The sequence below is a fragment of the Triturus cristatus genome, chromosome 10 (genome assembly GCF_964204655.1).
Source record: "Triturus cristatus chromosome 10, aTriCri1.1, whole genome shotgun sequence".
NCBI classification, from domain to species: domain Eukaryota; kingdom Metazoa; phylum Chordata; class Amphibia; order Caudata; family Salamandridae; genus Triturus; species Triturus cristatus.
Window position 1 is genome coordinate 808,168,540 of NC_140593.1, and position 17,084 is coordinate 808,185,623.

Genomic DNA, 17,084 nt, shown 5'->3' on the forward strand with positions numbered 1-17,084 from the left:
CATGGAATAGTCATTTGCAGTCAAAAAATTAAACTTTAAAAAATTTCCATTTCTGACCATCTGGAGAAATTTCGACAGGTCACGGGTCATCGTTTTTCATCAGAAAATTGATTTTTTGGACTGTAGAAAAATTGATTCAAAATGTCATTTGGATTGTGCCTCATGTTGAATAACTACTTTTTAAAGCCTCAATGTGACGAAAATTGCCATTATTACAGACATTTTCTCCTATTCAGAAGCTTCTATTTCGACCAATTTCAGGCATTAAAGTGATTCTAAACACACTTGTTTTTGTTCCAAAAGTGATAATTTACATGGAAAAGTCATTTGCAGTCAAAAAATTAAACATAAAAAAATTTCCATTTCTGACCATCTGGAGAAATTTCAACAGGTCACGGGTCATCGTTTTTCATCAGAAAATTGATTTTTTGGACTGTAGAAAAATGTATTCCAAATGTCATTTGGAATGTGCCTCACGTTGAATAACTACTTTTTAAAGCCTCAATGTGGCCAAAAATGCCATTATTACACACATTTTCTCCTATTCAGAAGCTTCTATTTCGACCAATTTCAGGCATTAAAGAGACTCTAGACACACTTGTTTTTGTTCCAAAAGTGATAATTTAAATGGAAAAGTCATTTGCAGTCAAAAAATTAAACATAAAAAATTTCTATTTCTGACCATCTGGAGACATTTTGACAGGTCACGTGTCATCGTTTTTCATCAGAAAATTGATGTTTTTGGACTGTAGAAAACTTGATTCAAAATGTCATTTGGAATGTGCCTCACGTTGAATAACTACTTTTTAAAGCCTCAATGTGACCAAAAATTCCATTATTACAGACTTTTTCTCCTATTCAGTAGCTTCTATTTCGACCAATTTCAGGCATTTAAGTGACTCTAAACACACTTATTTTTGTTCCAAAAGTGATAATTTACATGGAATAGTCATTTGCAGTCAAAAAATTTAACTTTAAAAAATTTCCATTTCTGACCATCTGGAGAAATTTCGACAGGTCACGGGTCATCGTTTTTCATCAGAAAATTGATTTTTTGGACTGTAGAAAAATTGATTCAAAATGTCATTTGGATTGTGCCTCATGTTGAATAACTACTTTTTAAAGCCTCAATGTGACGAAAATTGCCATTATTACAGACATTTTCTCCTATTCAGAAGCTTCTATTTCGACCAATTTCAGGCGTTAAAGAGACTCTAAACACACTTGTTTTTGTTCCAAAAGTGATAAATTAAATGGAATAGTCATTTGCAGTCAAAAAATTAAACATTAAAAAATTTCCATTTCTGACCATCTGGAGAAATTTCGACAGGTCACGGGTCATCGTTTTTCATCAGAAAATTGATTTTTTGGACTGTAGAAAAATTGATTCAAAATGTCATTTGGATTAAAGATTAAAGAGACTCTAAACACACTTGTTTTTGTTCCAAAAGTGATAATTTAAATGGAAAAGTCATTTGCAGTCAAAAAGTTAAACATTAAAACATTTCCATTTCTGACCATCTGGAGAAAGTTCGGCAGGTCACGAGTTATCGTTTTTCATCAGAAAATTGATTTTTTGGACTGTAGAAAAATTGATTCCAAATGTCATTTGGAATGTGCCTCATGTTGAACAACTACTTTTTAAAGCCTCAAAGTGACCAAAATTGCCATTATTACAGACATTTTTTCCTATTCAGAAGCTTCTATTTCGACCAATTTAAGGCATTAAAGTGACTCTAAACACACTTGTTTTTCTTCCCAAAGTAATAATTTACATGGAATAGTCATTTGCAGTACAAAAATTAAACATAAAAAAATTTCCATTTCTGACCATCTGGAGAAATTTCGACAGGTCACGGGTCATCGTTTTTCATCAGAAAATTGATTTTTTGGACTGTAGAAAAATGTATTCCAAATGTCATTTGGAATGTACCTCATGTTGAATAACTACTTTTTAAAGCCTCAATGTGACCAAAAATTCAATTATTACAGACTTTTTCTCCTATTCAGTAGCTTCTATTTCGACCAATTTCAGGCTCTAAACACACTTATTTTTGTTCCAAAAGTGATAATTTACATGGAATAGTCATTTGCAGTCAAAAAATTAAACTTTAAAAAATTTCCATTTCTGACCATCTGGAGAAATTTCGACAGGTCACGGGTCATCGATTTTCATCAGAAAATTGACTTTTTGGACTGTAGAAAAATTGATTCCAAATGTCATTTGGAATGTGCCTCGCGTTGAATAACTATTTTTTTAAAGCCTCAATGTGACCAAAAATGCCATTATTACAGACTTTTTCTCCTATTCAGAAGCTTCTATTTCGACCAATTTCAGGCATTAAAGAGACTCTAAACACACTTGTTTTTGTTCCAAAAGTGATAATTTAAATGGAAAAGTCATTTGCAGTCAAAAAGTTAAACATTAAAAAATTTCCATTTCTGACCATCTGGAGAAAGTTCGGCAGGTCACGAGTTATCGTTTTTCATCAGAAAATTGATTTTTTGGACTGTAGAAAAATTGATTCCAAATGTCATTTGGAATGTGCCTCATGTTGAACAACTACTTTTTAAAGCCTCAATGTGACCAAAAATGCCATTATTACAGACTTTTTCTCCTATTCAGTAGCTTCTATTTCGACCAATTTCAGGCATTTAAGTGACTCTAAACACACTTATTTTTGTTCCAAAAGTGATAATTTACATGGAATAGTCATTTGCAGTCAAAAAATTAAACTTTAAAAAATTTCCATTTCTGACCATCTGGAGACATTTCGACAAGTCACGGGTCATCGTTTTTCATCAGAAAATTGATTTTTTGGACTGTAGAAAAATTGATTCCAAATGTCATTTGAAATGTGCCTCATGTTGAATAACTACTTTTTAAAGCCTCAATGTGACCAAAACTGCCATTATTACAGACTTTTTCTCCTATTCAGAAGCTTCTATTTCGACCAATTTCAGGCATTAAAGTGACTCTAAACACACTTGTTTTTGTTCCAAAAGTGATAATTTAAATGGAAAAGTCATTTGCAGTCAAAAAATTAAACATTAAAAAATTTCCATTTCTGACCATCTGGAGAAAATTCGGCAGGTCACGAGTTATCGTTTTTCATCAGAAAATTGATTTTTTGGACTGTAGAAAAATTGATTCCAAATGTCATTTGGAATGTGCCTCATGTTGAATAACTACTTTTTAAAGCCTCAATGTGACCAAAAATGCCATTATTACAGACATTTTTTCCTATTCAGAAGCTTCTATCTCGACCAATTTAAGGCATTAAAGTGACTCTAAACACAATTGTTTTTGTTTCAAAAGTGATAATTTACATGGAATAGTCATTTGCAGTCAAAAAATTAAACATAAAAAATTTCTATTTCTGACCATCTGGAGACATTTTGACAGGTCACGGGTCATCGTTTTTCATCAGAAAATTGATTTTTTTGGACTGTAGAAAACTTGATTCAAAATGTCATTTGGAATGTGCCTCACGTTGAATAACTACTTTTTAAAGCCTCAATGTGACCAAAAATTCCATTATTACAGACTTTTTCTCCTATTCAGTAGCTTCTATTTCGACCAATTTCAGGCATTTAAGTGACTCTAAACACACTTATTTTTGTTCCAAAAGTGATAATTTACATGGAATAGTCATTTGCAGTCAAAAAATTAAACTTTAAAAAATTTCCATTTCTGACCATCTGGAGAAATTTCGACAGGTCACGGGTCATCGTTTTTCATCAGAAAATTGATTTTTTGGACTGTAGAAAAATGTATTCAAAATGTCATTTGGAATGTGCCTCATGTTGAATAACTACTTTTTAAAGCCTCAAAGTGACCAAAATTGCCATTATTACAGATATTTTTTCCTATTCAGAAGCTTCTATCTCGACCAATTTAAGGCATTAAAGTGACTCTAAACACACTTATTTTTGTTCCAAAAGCGATAATTTACATGGAATAGTCATATGCAGTCAAAAAATTAAATATTAAAAAATGTCCATTTCTGACCATCTCGAGACATTTTGACAGGTCACGGGTCATCGTTTTTCATCAGATAATTGATTTTTTCGACTGTAGAAAAAATTATTCAAAATGTCATTTGGATTGTGCCTCATGTTGAATAACTACTTTTTAAAGCCTCAAAGTGACCAAAATTGCCATTATTACAGACATTTTTTCCTATTCAGAAGCTTCTATTTCGACCAATTTAAGGCATTAAAGTGACTCTAAACACACTTGTTTTTCTTCCCAAAGTAATATTTTACATGGAATAGTCATTTGCAGGCAAAAAATTAAATATTAAAAAATGTCCATTTCTGACCATCTGGAGAAATTTCGACAGGTCACGGGTCATCGTTTTTCATCAGAAAATTGATTTTTTGGACTGTAGAAAAATTGATTCAAAATGTCATTTGGATTGTGCCTCATGTTGAATAACTACTTTTTAAAGCCTCAATGTGACGAAAATTGCCATTATTACAGACATTTTCTCCTATTCAGAAGCTTCTATTTCAACCAATTTCAGGCATTAAAGTGACTCTAAACACACTTGTTTTTGTTCCAAAAGTGATAATGTACATGGAATAGTCATTTGCAGTCAAAAAATTAAACATAAAATTTTTTCCATTTCTGACCATCTGGAGAAATTTCAACAGGTCACGGGTCATCGTTTTTCATCAGAAAATTGAATTTTTGGACTGTAGAAAAATTGATTCCAAATGTCATTTGGAATGTGCCTCATGTTGAATAACTACTTTTTAAAGCCTCAATGTGACCAAAATTGCCATTATTACAGACTTTTTCTCCTATTAAGAAGCTTCTATTTCGACCAATTTCAGGCATTAAAGTGACTCTAAACACACTTGTTTTTGTTCCAAAAGTGATAATTTACATGGAATAGTAATTTGCAGTCAAAAAATTAAACTTTAAAAAATTTCCATTATTGACCATCTGGAGAAATTTCGACAGGTCACGGGTCATCGTTTGTCATCAGAAAATTGATTTTTTGGACTGTAGAAAAATTGATTCCAAATGTCATTTGGAATGTGCCTCATGTTGAATAACTACTTTTTAAAGCCTCAATGTGACCAAAAATGCAATTATTACAGACATTTTTTCCTATTCAGAAGCTTCTATCTCGACCAATTTAAGGCATTAAAGTGACTCTAAACACTCTTGTTTTTCTTCCCAAAGTAATAATTTACATGGAATAGTCATTTGCAGTCAAAAAATTAAACATAAAAAAATTTCCATTTCTGACCATCTGGAGAAATTTCGACAGGTCACGGGTCATCGTTTTTCATCAGAAAATTGATTTTTTGGACTGTAGTAAAATGTATTCCAAATGTCATTTGGAATGTACCTCATGTTGAATAACTACTTTTTAAAGCCTCAATGTGACCAAAAATTCCATTATTACAGACTTTTTCTCCTATTCAGTAGCTTCTATTTCGACCAATTTCAGGCATTTAAGTGACTCTAAACACACTTATTTTTGTTCCAAAAGTGATAATTTACATGGAATAGTCATTTGCAGTCAAAAAATTAAACTTTAAAAAATTTCCATTTCTGACCATCTGGAGAAATTTCGACAGGTCACGGGTCATCGTTTTTCATCAGAAAATTGATTTTTTGGACTGTAGAAAAATTGATTCAAAATGTCATTTGGATTGTGCCTCATGTTGAATAACTACTTTTTAAAGCCTCAATGTGACGAAAATTGCCATTATTACAGACATTTTCTCCTATTCAGAAGCTTCTATTTCGACCAATTTCAGGCATTAAAGTGACTCTAAACACACTTGTTTTTGTTCCAAAAGTGATAATTTACATGGAAAAGTCATTTGCAGTCAAAAAATTAAACATAAAAAAATTTCCATTTCTGACCATCTGGAGAAATTTCAACAGGTCACGGGTCATCGTTTTTCATCAGAAAATTGATTTTTTGGACTGTAGAAAAATGTATTCCAAATGTCATTTGGAATGTGCCTCATGTTTAATAACTACTTTTTAAAGCCTCAATGTGACGAAAATTGCCATTATTACAGACATTTTCTCCTATTCAGAAGCTTCTATTTCGACCAATTTCAGGCGTTAAAGAGACTCTAAACACACTTGTTTTTGTTCCAAAAGTGATAAATTAAATGGAATAGTCATTTGCAGTCAAAAAATTAAACATTAAAAAATTTCCATTTCTGACCATCTGGAGAAATTTCGACAGGTCACGGGTCATCGTTTTTCATCAGAAAATTGATTTTTTGGACTGTAGAAAAATTGATTCAAAATGTCATTTGGATTAAAGATTAAAGAGACTCTAAACACACTTGTTTTTGTTCCAAAAGTGATAATTTAAATGGAAAAGTCATTTGCAGTCAAAAAGTTAAACATTAAAACATTTCCATTTCTGACCATCTGGAGAAAGTTCGGCAGGTCACGAGTTATCGTTTTTCATCAGAAAATTGATTTTTTGGACTGTAGAAAAATTGATTCCAAATGTCATTTGGAATGTGCCTCATGTTGAACAACTACTTTTTAAAGCCTCAAAGTGACCAAAATTGCCATTATTACAGACATTTTTTCCTATTCAGAAGCTTCTATTTCGACCAATTTAAGGCATTAAAGTGACTCTAAACACACTTGTTTTTCTTCCCAAAGTAATAATTTACATGGAATAGTCATTTGCAGTACAAAAATTAAACATAAAAATTTTTCCATTTCTGACCATCTGGAGAAATTTCGACAGGTCACGGGTCATCGTTTTTCATCAGAAAATTGATTTTTTGGACTGTAGAAAAATGTATTCCAAATGTCATTTGGAATGTACCTCATGTTGAATAACTACTTTTTAAAGCCTCAATGTGACCAAAAATGCCATTATTACAGACATTTTTTCCTATTCAGAAGCTTCTATCTCGACCAATTTAAGGCATTAAAGTGACTCTAAACACACTTATTTTTGTTCCAAAAGCGATAATTTACATGGAATAGTCATATGCAGTCAAAAAATAAATATTAAAAAATGTCCATTTCTGACCATCTCGAGACATTTTGACAGGTCACGGGTCATCGTTTTTCATAAGATAATTGATTTTTTGGACTGTAGAAAAATGTATTCCAAATGTCATTTGGAATGTACCTCATGTTGAATAACTACTTTTTAAAGCCTCAATGTGACCAAAAATTCCATTATTACAGACTTTTTCTCCTATTCAGTAGCTTCTATTTCGACCAATTTCAGGCATTTAAGTGACTCTAAACACACTTATTTTTGTTCCAAAAGTGATAATTTACATGGAATAGTCATTTGCAGTCAAAAAATTAAACTTTAAAAAATTTCCATTTCTGACCATCTGTAGAAATTTCGACAGGTCACGGGTCATCGTTTTTCATCAGAAAATTGATATTTTGGACTGTAGAAAAATTGAATCAAAATGTCATTTGGATTGTGCCTCATGTTGAATAACTACTTTTTAAAGCCTCAATGTGACGAAAATTGCCATTATTACAGACATTTTCTCCTATTCAGAAGCTTCTATTTCGACCAATTTCAGGCATTAAAGTGACTCTAAACACACTTGATTTTGTTCCAAAAGTGATAATTTACATGGAATAGTCATTTGCAGTCAAAAAATTAAACATAAAAAAATTTCCATTTCTGACCATCTGGAGAAATTTCAACAGGTCACGGGTCATCGTTTTTCATCAGAAAATTGATTTTTTGGACTGTAGAAAAATGTATTCCAAATGTCATTTGGAATGTGCCTCATGTTGAATAACTACTTTTTAAAGCCTCAATTTGACCAAAATTGCCATTATTACAGACATTTTTTCCTATTCAGAAGCTTCTATTTCGACCAATTTCAGGCATTAAAGTGACTCTAAAAACACTTATTTTTGTTCCAAAAGTGATAATTTACATGGAATAGTCATTTGCAGTCAAATAATTAAACATTAAAAAATGTCCATTTCTGACCATCTGGAGACATTTCAACAGGTCACGGGTCATCGTTTTTCATCAGAAAATTGATTTTTTGGACTGTAGAAAAATTGATTCAAAATGTCATTTGGAATGTGCCTCATGTTTAATAACTACTTTTTAAAGCCTCAATGTGACCAAAATTGCCATTATTACAGACATTTTTTCCTATTCAGAAGATTCTATTTTGACAAATTTCAGGCATTAAAGTGACTCTAAACACACTTGTTTTTGTTCCAAAAGTGATAATTTACATGGAATAGTAATTTGCAGTCAAAAAATTTAACTTTAAAAAATGTCCATTTCTGACCATCTGGAGACATTTCGACAGGTCACGGGTCATCGTTTTTCATCAGAAAATTGATTTTTTGGACTGTAGAAAAATTGATTCAAAATGTCATTTGGAATGTGCCTCACGTTGAATAACTACTTTTTAAAGCCTCAATGTGGCCAAAAATGCCATTATTACAGACATTTTCTCCTATTCAGAAGCTTCTATTTCGACCAATTTCAGGCATTAAAGAGACTCTAAACACACTTGTTTTTGTTCCAAAAGTGATAATTTAAATGGAAAAGTCTTTTGCAGTCAAAAAATTAAACATTAAAAAATTTCCATTTCTGACCATCTGGAGAAAATTCGGCTGGTCACGAGTTATCGTTTTTCATCAGAAAATTGATTTTTTGGACTGTAGAAAAATTGATTCCAAATGTCATTTGGAATGTGCCTCATGTTGAATAACTACTTTTTAAAGCCTCAATGTGACCAAAAATGCCATTATTACAGACATTTTTTCCTATTCAGAAGCTTCTATCTCGACCAATTTAAGGTATTAAAGTGACTCTAAACACACTTGTTTTTGTTTCAAAAGTGATAATTTACATGGAATAGTCATTTGCAGTCAAAAAATTAAACATAAAAAATTTCTATTTCTGACCATCTGGAGACATTTTGACAGGTCACGGGTCATCGTTTTTCATCAGAAAATTGATTTTTTTGGACTGTAGAAAACTTGATTCAAAATGTCATTTGGAATGTGCCTCACGTTGAATAACTACTTTTTAAAGCCTCAATGTGACCAAAAATTCCATTATTACAGACTTTTTCTCCTATTCAGTAGCTTCTATTTCGACCAATTTCAGGCATTTAAGTGACTCTAAACACACTTATTTTTGTTCCAAAAGTGATAACTTACATGGAATAGTCATTTGCAGTCAAAAAATTAAACTTTAAAAAATTTCCATTTCTTACCATCTGGAGAAATTTCGACAGGTCACGGGTCATCGTTTTTCATCAGAAAATTTATTTTTTGGACAGTAGAAAAATTGATTCAAAATGTCATTTGGAATGTGCCTCATGTTGAATAACTACTTTTTAAAGCCTCAATGTGACCAAAATTGCCATTATTACAGACATTTTCTCCTATTCAGAAGCTTCTATTTCGACCAATTTCAGGCATTAAAGAGACTCTAAACACACTTGTTTTAGTTCCAAAAGTGATAATTTAAATGGAATAGTCATTTGCAGTCAAAAAATTAAACATTAAAAAATTTCCATTTCTGACCATCTGGAGAAATTTCGACAGGTCACGAGTCATCGTTTTTCATCAGAAAATTGATTTTTTGGACTGTAGAAAAATTGATTCCAAATGTCATTTGGAATGTGCCTCATGTTGAATAACTACTTTTTAAAGCCTCAATGTGACCAAAAATGCCATTATTACAGACTTTTTCTCCTAATCAGAAGCTTCTATTTCGACAAATTTCAGGCATTAAAGTGACTCTAAACACACTTGTTTTTGTTTCAAAAGTGATAATTTACATGGAATAGTCATTTGCAGTCAAAAAATTAAACATAAAATTTTTTCCATTTCTGACCATCTGGAGAAATTTCGACAGGTCACGGGTCATCGTTTTTCATCAGAAAATTGATTTTTTGGACTGTAGAAAAATTGATTCCAAATGTCATTTGGAATGTGCCTCATGTTGAATAACTACTTTTTAAAGCCTCAATGTGACCAAAATTGCCATTATTACAGACTTTTTCTCCTAATCAGAAGCTTCTATTTCGACCAATTTCAGGCATTAAAGTGACTCTAAACACTTGTTTTTGTTCCAAAAGTGATAATTTACATGGAATAGTAATTTGCAGTCAAAAAATTAAACTTTAAAAAATTTCCATTTCTGACCATCTGGAGACATTTCGACACGTCACGGGTCATCGTTTTTCATCAGAAAATTTATTTTTTGGACTGTAGAAAAATTGATTCAAAATGTCATTTGGAATGTGCCTCACGTTGAATAATTACTTTTTAAAGCCTCAATGTGACCAAAAATGCCATTATTACAGACATTTTCTTCTATTCAGACTCCTTTGTTTCGACCAATTTCAGGCATTAATGTGACTCTAAACACACTTGTTTTTGTTCCAAAAGTGATAATTTACATGGAATAGTCATTTGCAGTCAAAAAATTAAACTTTAAAAAATTTCCATTTCTGACCATCTGGAGAAATTTCGACAGGTCACGGGTCATCGTTTTTCATCAGAAAATTGATTTTTTGGACTGTAGAAAAATTGATTCAAAATGTCATTTGGATTGTGCCTCATGTTGAATAACTACTTTTTAAAGCCTCAATGTGACAAAACTGCCATTATTACAGACATTTTCTCCTATTCAGAAGCTTCTATTTCCACCAATTTCAGGCATTAAAGTGACTCTAAACACACTTGTTTTTGTTCCAAAAGTGATAATGTACATGGAATAGTCATTTGCAGTCAAAAAATTAAACATAAAAAAATTTCCATTTCTGACCATCTGGAGAAATTTCAACAGGTCACGGGTCATCGTTTTTCATCAGAAAATTGATTTTTTGGACTGTAGAAAAATTGATTCAAAATGTCATTTGGAATGTGCCTCACGTTGAATAACTACTTTTTAAAGCCTCAATGTGGCCAAAAATGCCATTATTACAGACATTTTTTCCTATTCAGAAGCTTCTTTTTCGACCAATTTCAGGCATTAAAGTGACTCTAAACACACTTATTTTTGTTCCAAAAGTGATAATTTACATGGAATAGTCATTTGCAGTCAAATAATTAAACATTAAAAAATGTCCATTTCTGACCATCTGGAGACATTTCAACAGGTCACGGGTCATCGTTTTTCATCAGAAAATTGATTTTTTGGACTGTAGAAAAATTGATTCAAAATGTCATTTGGAATGTGCCTCATGTTTAATAACTACTTTTTAAAGCCTCAATGTGACCAAAATTGCCATTATTACAGACATTTTTTCCCATTCAGAAGCTTCTATTTTGACAAATTTAAGGCATTAAAGTGACTCTAAACACTCTTGTTTTTGTTTCAAAAGTGATAATTTACATGGAATAGTAATTTGCAGTCAAAAAATTAAACTTTAAAAAATTTCCATTTCTGACCATCTGGAGACATTTCGACAGGTCACGGGTCATCGTTTTTCATCAGAAAATTGATTTTTTGGACTGTAGAAAAATTGATTCCAAATGTCATTTGGAATGTGCCTCATGTTGAATAACTACTTTTTAAAGCCTCAATGTGACCAAAATTGCCATTATTACAGACTTTTTCTCCTATTAAGAAGCTTCTATTTCGACCAATTTCAGGCATTAAAGTGACTCTAAACACACTTGTTTTTGTTCCAAAAGTGATAATTTACATGGAATAGTAATTTGCAGTCAAAAAATTAAACTTTAAAAAATTTCCATTTCTGACCATCTGGAGAAATTTCGACAGGTCACGGGTCATCGTTTGTCATCAGAAAATTGATTTTTTGGACTGTAGAAAAATTGATTCCAAATGTCATTTGGAATGTGCCTCATGTTGAATAACTACTTTTTAAAGCCTCAATGTGACCAAAAATGCCATTATTACAGACATTTTTTCCTATTCAGAAGCTTCTATCTCGACCAATTTAAGGCATTAAAGTGACTCTAAACACACTTGTTTTTGTTTCAAAAGTGATAATTTACATGGAATAGTCATTTGCAGTCAAAAAATTAAACATAAAAAAATTTCTATTTCTGACCATCTGGAGACATTTTGACAGGTCACGGGTCATCGTTTTTCATCAGAAAATTGATTTTTTTGGACTGTAGAAAACTTGATTCAAAATGTCATTTGGAATGTGCCTCACGTTGAATAACTACTTTTTAAAGCCTCAATGTGACCAAAAATTCCATTATTACAGACTTTTTCTCCTATTCAGTAGCTTCTATTTCGACCAATTATAGGCATTTAAGTGACTCTAAACACACTTATTTTTGTTCCAAAAGTGATAACTTACATGGAATAGTCATTTGCAGTCAAAAAATTAAACATAAAAAAATTTCCATTTCTGACCATCTGGAGAAATTTCGACAGGTCACGGGTCATCGTTTTTCATCAGAAAATTGATTTTTTTGGACTGTAGAAAACTTGATTCAAAATGTCATTTGGAATGTGCCTCACGTTGAATAACTACTTTTTAAAGCCTCAATGTGACCAAAAATTCCATTATTACAGACTTTTTCTCCTATTCAGTAGCTTCTATTTCGACCAATTATAGGCATTTAAGTGACTCTAAACACACTTATTTTTGTTCCAAAAGTGATAACTTACATGGAATAGTCATTTGCAGTCAAAAAATTAAACTTTAAAAAATTTCCATTTCTGACCATCTGGAGAAATTTCGACAGGTCACGGGTCATCGTTTTTCATCAGAAAATTGATTTTTTGGACAGTAGAAAAATTGATTCAAAATGTCATTTGGAATGTGCCTCATGTTGAATAACTACTTTTTAAAGCCTCAATGTGACCAAAATTGCCATTATTACAGACATTTTCTCCTATTCAGAAGCTTCTATTTCGACCAATTTCAGGCATTAAAGAGACTCTAAACACACTTGTTTTAGTTCCAAAAGTGATAATTTAAATGGAATAGTCATTTGCAGTCAAAAAATTAAACATTAAAAAATTTCCATTTCTGACCATCTGGAGAAATTTCGACAGGTCACGAGTCATCGTTTTTCATCAGAAAATTGATTTTTTGGACTGTAGAAAAATTGATTCCAAATGTCATTTGGAATGTGCCTCATGTTGAATAACTACTTTTTAAAGCCTCAATGTGACCAAAAATTCCATTATTACAGACTTTTTCTCCTATTCAGTAGCTTCTATTTCGACCAATTTCAGGCATTTAAGTGACTCTAAACACACTTATTTTTGTTCCAAAAGCGATAATTTACATGGAATAGTCATATGCAGTCAAAAAATTAAACATTAAAAAATGTCCATTTCTGACCATCTCGAGACATTTTGACAGGTCACGGGTCATCGTTTTTCATCAGATAATTGATTTTTTGGACTGTAGAAAAAATGATTCAAAATGTCATTTGGATTGTGCCTCATGTTGAATAACTACTTTTTAAAGCCTCAAAGTGACCAAAATTGCCATTATTACAGACATTTTTTCCTATTCAGAAGCTTCTATTTCGACCAATTTAAGGCATTAAAGTGACTCTAAACACTCTTGTTTTTCTTCCCAAAGTAATAATTTACATGGAATAGTCATTTGCAGTCAAAAAATTAAACATAAAAAAATTTCCATTTCTGACCATCTGGAGAAATTTCGACAGGTCACGGGTCATCGTTTTTCATCAGAAAATTGATTTTTTGGACTGTAGAAAAATGTATTCCAAATGTCATTTGGAATGTACCTCATGTTGAATAACTACTTTTTAAAGCCTCAATGTGACCAAAAATTCCATTATTACAGACTTTTTCTCCTATTCAGTAGCTTCTATTTCGACCAATTTCAGGCATTTAAGTGACTCTAAACACACTTATTTTTGTTCCAAAAGTGATAATTTACATGGAATAGTCATTTGCAGTCAAAAAATTAAACTTTAAAAAATTTCCATTTCTGACCATCTGGAGAAATTTCGACAGGTCACGGGTCATCGTTTTTCATCAGAAAATTGATTTTTTGGACTGTAGAAAAATTGATTCAAAATGTCATTTGGATTGTGCCTCATGTTGAATAACTACTTTTTAAAGCCTCAATGTGATGAAAATTTCCATTATTACAGACATTTTCTCCTATTCAGAAGCTTCTATTTCGACCAATTTCAGGAATTAAAGTGACTCTAAACACACTTATTTTTGTTCCAAAAGTGATAATTTACATGGAATAGTCATTTGCAGTCAAATAATTAAACATTGAAAAATGTCCATTCCTGACCATCTGGAGACATTTCAACAGGTCACGGGTCATCGTTTTTCATCAGAAAATTGATTTTTTGGACTGTAGAAAAATGTATTCAAAATGTCATTTGGAATGTGCCTCATGTTTAATAACTACTTTTTAAAGCCTCAATGTGACCAAAATTGCCATTATTACAGACATTTTTTCCTATTCAGAAGCTTCTATTTTGACAAATTTAAGGCATTAAAGTGATTCTCAACACTCTTGTTTTTGTTTCAAAAGTGATAATTTACATGGAATAGTAATTTGCAGTCAAAAAATTAAACTTTAAAAAATTTCCATTTCTGACCATCTGGAGACATTTCGACAGGTCACGGGTCATCGTTTTTCATCAGAAAATTGATTTTTTGGACTGTAGAAAAATTGATTCAAAATGTCATTTGGAATGTGCCTCACGTTGAATAACTACTTTTTAAAGCCTCAATGTGGCCAAAAATGCCATTATTACAGACATTTTCTCCTATTCAGAAGCTTCTATTTCGAACAATTTCAGGCATTAAAGAGACTCTAGACACACTTGTTTTTGTTCCAAAAGTGATAATTTAAATGGAAAAGTCATTTGCAGTCAAAAAATTAAACATTAAAAAATTTCCATTTCTGACCATCTGGAGAAAATTCGGCAGGTCACGAGTTATCGTTTTTCATCAGAAAATTGATTTTTTGGACTGTAGAAAAATTGATTCCAAATGTCATTTGGAATGTGCCTCATGTTGAATAACTACTTTTTAAAGCCTCAATGTGACCAAAAATGCCATTATTACAGACATTTTTTCCTATTCAGAAGCTTCTATCTCGACCAATTTAAGGCATTAAAGTGACTCTAAACACAATTGTTTTTGTTTCAAAAGTGATAATTTACATGGAATAGTCATTTGCAGTCAAAAAACTTAAACATAAAAAATTTCTATTTCTGACCATCTGGAGACATTTTGACAGGTCACGGGTCATCGTTTTTCATCAGAAAATTGATTTTTTTGGACTGTAGAAAACTTGATTCAAAATGTCATTCGGAATGTGCCTCACGTTGAATAACTACTTTTTAAAGCCTCAATGTGACCAAAAATTCCATTATTACAGACTTTTTCTCCTATTCAGTAGCTTCTATTTCGACCAATTTCAGGCATTTAAGTGACTCTAAACACACTTATTTTTGTTCCAAAAGTGATCATTTACATGGAATAGTCATTTGCAGTCAAAAAATTAAACTTTAAAAAATTTCCATTTCTGACCATCTGGAGAAATTTCGACAGGTCACGGGTCATCGTTTTTCATCAGAAAATTGATTTTTTGGACTGTAGAAAAATGTATTCAAAATGTCATTTGGAATGTGCCTCATGTTGAATAACTACTTTTTAAAGCCTCAAAGTGACCAAAATTGCCATTATTACAGATATTTTTTCCTATTCAGAAGCTTCTATCTCGACCAATTTAAGGCATTAAAGTGACTCTAAACACACTTATTTTTGTTCCAAAAGCGATAATTTACATGGAATAGTCATATGCAGTCAAAAAAATAAACATTAAAAAATGTCCATTTCTGACCATCTCGAGACATTTTGACAGGTCACGGGTCATCGTTTTTCATCAGATAATTGATTTTTTGGACTGTAGAAAAAATGATTCAAAATGTCATTTGGATTGTGCCTCATGTTGAATAACTACTTTTTAAAGCCTCAAAGTGACCAAGATTGCCATTATTACAGACATTTTTTCCTATTCAGAAGCTTCTATTTCGACCAATTTAAGGCATTAAAGTGACTCTAAACACACTTGTTTTTCTTCCCAAAGTAATAATTTACATGGAATAGTCATTTGCAGGCAAAAAATTAAATATTAAAAAATGTCCATTTCTGACCATCTGGAGAAATTTCGACAGGTCACGGGTCATCGTTTTTCATCAGAAAATTGATTTTTTTGGAATGTAGAAAACTTGATTCAAAATGTCATTTGGAATGTGCCTCACGTTGAATAACTACTTTTGAAAGCCTCAATGTGACCAAAAATTCCATTATTACAGACTTTTTCTCCTATTCAGTAGCTTCTATTTCGACCAATTATAGGCATTTAAGTGACTCTAAACACACTTATTTTTGTTCCAAAAGTGATAACTTACATGGAATAGTCATTTGCAGTCAAAAAATTAAACTTTTAAAAATTTCCATTTCTGACCATCTGGAGAAATTTCGACAGGTCACGGGTCATCGTTTTTCATCAGAAAATTGATTTTTTGGACAGTAGAAAAATTGATTCAAAATGTCATTTGGAATGTGCCTCATGTTGAATAACTACTTTTTAAAGCCTCAATGTGACCAAAATTGCCATTATTACAGACATTTTCTCCTATTCAGAAGCTTCTATTTCGACCAATTTCAGGCATTAAAGAGACTCTAAACACACTTGTTTTAGTTCCAAAAGTGATAATTTAAATGGAATAGTCATTTGCAGTCAAAAAATTAAACATTAAAAAATTTCCATTTCTGACCATCTGGAGAAATTTCGACAGGTCACGAGTCATCGTTTTTCATCAGAAAATTGATTTTTTGGACTGTAGAAAAATTGATTCCAAATGTCATTTGGAATGTGCCTCATGTTGAATAACTACTTTTTAAAGCCTCAATGTGACCAAAAATGCCATTATTACAGACATTTTTTCCTATTCAGAAGCTTCTATCTCGACCAATTTAAGGCATTAAAGTGACTCTAAACACACTTATTTTTGTTCCAAAAGCGATAATTTACATGGAATAGTCATATGCAGTCAAAAAAATAAACATTAAAAAATGTCCATTTCTGACCATCTCGAGACATTTTGACAGGTCACGGGT